At 37.9% G+C, this 6,827-nt stretch overlaps 1 long non-coding RNA gene across 1 annotated transcript; it reads left to right on the top strand.

The window, feature by feature from the left end:
• Positions 1 to 1,311, top strand: LOC117214738. The gene is made up of 2 exons (XR_004488929.1): positions 1 to 711; positions 774 to 1,311. It is a non-coding gene; the product is annotated as an uncharacterized LOC117214738 (long non-coding RNA).
• Positions 1,312 to 6,827: the final 5,516 nt, after the last annotated feature.

Raw genomic sequence — 6,827 nt, 5'->3', positions numbered from 1 at the left:
TCATAAACGCGACAATCGAAAGTCTTGAAATGTTTTAGAATTACAACAAATAATGATTTTATCCAATCGATAGGATCTTGATATATATATATATACGTAAACGTATGTAGACAAATTGATATATTGTTTCATACGTTATTGCTCGTATTCGCTCGTAATAGTTTGCGGATATAAAACCTTCTAATACAGAATGAAAATGTATCAAGGTATACAGTTTCGATCCAAAGCTCAGAGAGTGGGAATGTAATATTGGATAAAGCAGAGTAAAAAATACGCTTACAAAAATATTGGATCATTGAATGATTGAAAGAAAATATTGCACCTATCAAAGATTTGAAACCTGGTTTTAAAACTTTTGAAGGTTTAGAGTTTCAAATACTATTTTTCAAATGTACATATGCGCTGTTCAAATGGATCTAAAATCTGCAAAAGGATTTCGTTAAAAAACGTAATCTCTTCTGAATCTTTTAAAATCTAAAAATAATACATCGACCTCGAAAATGTTGGAATTATAAATATATATCGCATTCGTACTGAAAAATAGAGTTTTAAATGATGAAATAAAACAGATTATCTATTTTTAAGAAAGTCTTCTATGTACGTATTATTTTAAAATGGACTTTTTAACGAATTCAGTCTTATCAGATGCTTCGAAATCTTTTTCAGGCTATCAACTTCGTCCCCGCTCCTTTTCGCTTATTTCATAAGTTGGTAAGTTTGAACGTAAATTGGCGAATCCAAAGATGAGACCATGCTTGCCTCGTTTTTTGTAGATGCTGTCGGACTAACGGATCGGTCGGACCGCTATGCCAGCGACCACGAAATACCTGCCTTCGGACATTCGCCTAGAAATCGGCGATTCACCGCGCACGGCCCATAAAACTCACTACGATGCGTTCCATAAAAATATCCGATCCGCGAACGCGAAAATATAGACGGCTGTCGACAGGTCCGTGTTCGCAGAATAGCGCTGCGCTTTATTTCCAGTGATCGCGAGTGATTCGGAATTAATTCTGCGTGTACGAAACGTTAGACACGCACTTTCGTTTCTTCCCGTCAGAAAGCCATATCAACGTCAACAATGCGATTTTGCTGATAATTCGTTTTGATTTTGCGCGTTAACGTGTAAATTAGTGGCATTTTCAGGAACATCGGAAATCAGGTCATACGAGGTTGTTCCGCAATTAGAATTTTTAAACATTTGATATTTCGTGATGCCAACATAGTCCGTGATCGATTTCATATTTACGCACTGTTTTATCCGATCGTTTAAAGACTGCCGCTCATTATTATACACGTCGCTGTAGTTAACGTTTGAAAAAATAAACCAATTCTGTTTTATTTTCTTCTTCTTTTCAAAATTCTGAAGGTCTATGCATACACAACGTACCCAAATTGTACGTTACCAGTAAGTTGTAGCATAGATCATCTTTTACCGTACATTTTACCGATTACAGATTTTATGAAGCTTCGATAATTTGATAGATTACGTATAATGTTTATATTATACCGTGCGTGTATTTTTTTGCACTTGGTTTTTTATATGCTTGTACGTTTAACGATACACAAGCAGGCGAATTTCTTAGGTTGAATATCGATTTCGAAAATGCGACGGGTTGTACGCTATTCGTGAGCCCGGAAAATACATATAACGGAACGAGCCTGTAACCATCCTAAGCGTAACTTGAATAAAAAATTATCCTTGACGATGCAAACGATGAACGCGGTGGCGGAGGTAACGCGTTTTGCGAATGAACGAGTCGCGACCCATGATACAAATTCCACTCTCTCTGTACGTATATGACTTATTAATCCCTTTGCGGCCTAGCAAACAAGAGCTACCGCGATGCATTTTAATTAAACGCAATCTCCGCACCGTGAAATCGACCGTTGCATGGATGACTGATCGTGAAAGCTTGGCGAAAAATAATGCAAAAGTACCGTTGAATGGAACAGCTATTCAAGTGCCGTCATCGTAGACCCTCAGGTTACTGAAGCTACTGCTTTGGATGCCTCCTACTATGCCTGGTTTTTAACTTTTTTATTAGTAGCTGAGTATTTTATGATAAAACGAAACAGTAATACGAGTAACCATAAGTTTCTTATGAAATTTTCAAAAGCCTTTCATCTTTCGATGAAAGTTGCCTCGATAAAAAAGGTAGAAAAATGAAGTAATTAGGTTAAATAAAGAATTTTGTTGCGTTTCAAAGTTATTTCATTTTTCTAGCCATATCTCTCTCATCGTATCGAGTTAAACGAATTATCATAACGTGATTTATCCGTAATTGTCTCCGACTTTCGACAAAGTATTAAGACTGAAATCTTAAGACTTCTTGAAAAGAGCCTAATATCGTGTTTGTTGAAAATGACAACGTGAGTTCGCGCTCGCCATCCACACGCAGATGCGCTAGTTACAAGAAACAGTAACTAGAAGATAGTTCTAGATACAATCGATAGATTTAAGATGTTCTTTTGTTTTTTATCCTAGTCCATGCAAGAAAGTGCAATAAAGGTTTTTCGGCTTAGAACGGTGTGATAGATTTATCACAAGAATAAAACAATGGCTATTGCGATCCTACCTCTAAATACAGAAACAACAACAGTATTATTAAAACTAAGAGAATACACTTGTATATTAACTTTTTCAATCACGGCTAGAAAAAAGAGATTCCTGTTCGAAATTGTAAAAGCCTATAAAAAATTCAGGAAGCCAGAACCGCAAGTCCACAGGAGACAAGCTTCATATTCTTCTAAAATAAATCTTCCAACCGAATGCAACATACACATGTATATTCGTGTATTAAAAATTCATAAATCGATAACTACAAAAGCTGGCAAATGTATCCAGCTATCAACGTCGAGAATCATAGAATTTCGAAAATCACGCAACCGTAGAATGTAGGAGACGCATCCGCGAAGAAGCATCGAGATGTCTTCGTAAACACCGATGACTACGACACGAAATTGCAACAGCATTTCGCGAAGTGTCGATTAATACTCGTCGAGCAGACGCGAGACGCGTTTAATTTGCGACCAGGAGCAGCGGGACATAATTCACTCGAGATGCTCGCACGCAACGGGCCGACGCAAACGAACAAGCCCGGAAACTCGAACAGGCTGAATGACGGGTGTTGGCGGCAGGTGGCGAGACTAATAGGACCTTTCTTAAGGTCGAGTTCAACCGGATTGGAATATGAAGCGGCAGCCACTTAAATTAGGGGCTCGATCTGCTAATGGAGAAGCTACTTACGGTTATTACATCAATTCGAACGTTAGAACGTCGTAGCACAAACGTGCATCCGTTCGCGCAATTAAGACGTTAAATTTTTGCAGCTAGAAACACGGTAAATCGTAATACGAGCGAGCCACCCGTTCGCCAATAATATTTTTCGTAACGACGAACTTTCCGAACGACTACCCTCGTTTCAGATAATTATCTGTGTTTTGCGCCTCTGACTTAATGTTACCTCTTACGGACCATAAATTCGTGTCGCGTGGAAAAAGCTCGGCCAATGGAATGTCGTTTACCGTAATAAACGTATCGGAACAACGGTTCGATGGCGCTAACGATCTTAATAAGCGTACTCCGGATTATCCGTTACACGATGAAGAAACAGAGTTCGATGATAATAGGTGTTCGATGTAGCGTGAAAATTTATTTTATACTATAAGCGGAAATGTACGCGTACGGAGAGATCAAATCGGAGAACGAGAAATCGATGATTTGTCGTGTTTTTTTTTTTTTTTTTTACATCATAGAGAATTATATGGTTAACGTAAATTTGTTCTAAAAAATATCTGGAATAAAGTATTCTAGTGTGAAAGAAGAGATTGTGAAAGCCGGGGTATCAAATTTACCCTCGGACCGCTGAAATTTTTAACTTGCATGATATCCCGAAAGTAACGTTAGCAGCGTAATTTTACTCCAACGTCATTCTAAACCAGGTAAGATTACTGTCAGATCGACTTACCTTGGTTCATGAAAAAATCTTCGCTGGCAAACGTTTTATTGCCAGTCAAATTACGAGTTAAGCTCGTTCTACCTATCAGCGACGCCTTTCTCAACGTATGCGCGTAACTCGCTTCTGACCTTATCCGTTTCGATTTACGAACAATATGACGTCGCACGTTGATGCTTGTACTTGGTACTATTTAACCAGAAACTGCTTACAAAGCTTATGTACTGGACGGTTTCGAAGGTTGAAAGAAACTTCATGGAGTGTCTCGTAAAAACGGTCCATAAAGGTGCTACTATCGTTGCGGAGTGCGTCTGTAACTGACGTGGAGGTCCAGTCTGCTGCAAAAATATATTTTATCCACGCCAGCGCAACGTGCTTCCACAATACATTATATTGCGTTACGTGTTCTCAGACATCAAAATGACGTTTTTATTCGCATTTATCAAATCCCCTCCACGTTAGTAACACGCCGTGCGAAACGTTATTTAATCAGATTCTGAACGATAACGGTCATATGGTAATCATAAAAGTTATTCGCGAAAGAGCAGTAGCAACCGAACGATTTATTTCGATGGTTTAACAGAGAACACCCTGTACGACGATTATCGGGATCGATATTTCACGAAAACGTCTGCATCGGTGATGAGTAGCGAACAGGTATAAGTTATGGATTCGACAAGAATCCTTCAGATTATCGACTCGAAGCTCATCAACGATACATATGTTAATTAGCTATGGCAAAAGCTGGCGTAGCACGTCCGACTGATCCAGACTTTGTAAACCCGCACTGCATATCAAAATGAGCGAAGGTAATAACAGGCCAAATTAAATCGATGTCGATCATAAGTTACACAGTCGAATGGGGCGCCGCATCGAATATTCTGCGAATAATTCGCCAACCTTGCGTACAAACAATACCGACGAATTTCGAGTAAGCTTCGTCTACCTCGGGTAAACTGATCGTAACACACTGCTCCACGAAGTTGATTTTAAATCGTTATATTTTCACGTCGATAGAAACTTGGAATTTTCCGCAGCAACACTCGACTTCAAAAGTAAAATGTATTAGGTTGTACGATAAACTCTTTTTTATTTCTTTAAAATTGCTGCGAAGGTTGTACTTTTGTATAAGATTTATTTAATCAACGACGCGTGTATTATTTTATTTCATTATCTCTTGCAAATAATCGTATCTACTCGTTAACCTATCGAATAATATATTTCCAAATATCGAAGCAACTAATATTTCAATATTAATAGTAACAATAAATATTTCAGTAATCTCGAATATCATAAACTCAAATGGAACTCTAATCATTTTTATTGGACCTTACTTTCGTACGAGATTTATTTAATCTACGATGCATGTATTGTTTTATTTCATTGCCTTTTGCAAATAATCCTATCTACTTGTTAACCTATCGAACAATATATTTTCAAATATTGAAGCAACTAATATCTCAATATTAACAGTTCAATATAAATAGATATTTCAGTAATGTCAAATATCATAAACTCAAATAGAACTCTAATAACTTTTATTGAACGATTCACGAAACAACTATACTAATAAGCAATTTTTTTACCCAACACTTATATTCATTTTCTTCCTGAATTGTTGTCGTTATACGACGTTCGTCCATATTGTATGCCATATGTTTGTCCATTACAACTAACACCTGTATAGTAATCCACAAAATGTAACGCTAAAAGACAAACAAAATCCAGAAAATCTTTTCTCACGGCAAAACGATACGGTAGGATAATTCTCGAAGGAAGAAGCAGGATCTCACAAAATCAAACGTTACGCGAAGAATACAATGGCAACTCGATATCAACGGCGATTTTATGAGGGGAAACAGGTTTCTGACGACATGATAAAAAAAGGGCAATGGCAAGCTGCAAAAAGCGCACGACACGGGAAATAGAGAAGGCGATTTGAAACTGAAAGAAAGATCCGAGTGGCTGCCGGGTGTATTAAGACGAGAAAGAGGAAGAAAAGACACGCTATGTATCGCCATCGGTTTCGTTCGCCTGGAGAAACTGCGAAATTTCCCTCGATGCTTTTAACGATAAACGCGACGCGCCCCTACCGTGAATGTTATCTCGCCACCTGTCAACCCTCATACCCACCGCGAGCACCGCCTTATATTCAGCCTTAACGTTGCACTTACCGGGCTATCAGATGTTACGCCCGAGACGTTAAGGCGCCGTCGTGCACAGATAATTTGCGTACAGAAACGCGAACAGAAATTCATGCCTCCGCCAAATCAGCGTCTAGCATGTGTCGCCGTGCCAGAAACTCGATTCTTTATTCGAACAATATGTTACGGGTAATCGGAAAGAAGCGATTTATTAGAGGATTTATTTGAAGAACACGTAAGGAAAACATGGTACACGGCCCTCCTTTCGTTAGTTAAATTACCTAATGTTTTTCTCATTTTTCAAAATATATTGAAATATATCCTCGAGCCTTCTATCTTTGCAGCAATGCTATATTATACGGACTATTATGAAATGATGACTACAATCGAATAGACGAAAAGCAAGACACGTTATGGCGATAAATATTTCGGAAATATTCAGAAATAGATGAATAACAAAAAATACATATTTAATGGCTAAATCAAATGTTATCGCAAAACAAGTGTTCAAATTCAGTGAATTTGTTCTTGTAGATGTGGTTGTAACAAGATGGTATTAAACCTCCATAAAATTATCTTTATTCGAAGATTTACGGGTCGTCGCGAATCAGTTAATTATGAGAACAGGAAGAATCTCGTAATGAGAAAATCTAAAAAAATAGTATTCCTCTAAAGACAGCATGTTCCAAGGATGAAAGAATCCGTTTTCATCGCCGAATAGGAC

This window comes from Bombus bifarius, unplaced genomic scaffold (genome assembly GCF_011952205.1).
Source record: "Bombus bifarius isolate JDL3187 unplaced genomic scaffold, Bbif_JDL3187 scf7180000009243, whole genome shotgun sequence".
Classification (NCBI taxonomy): Eukaryota; Metazoa; Arthropoda; class Insecta; order Hymenoptera; family Apidae; genus Bombus; species Bombus bifarius.
Note: the sequence above shows the minus strand (reverse complement) of the source record. Positions and strands in the feature narration are given on the sequence as shown.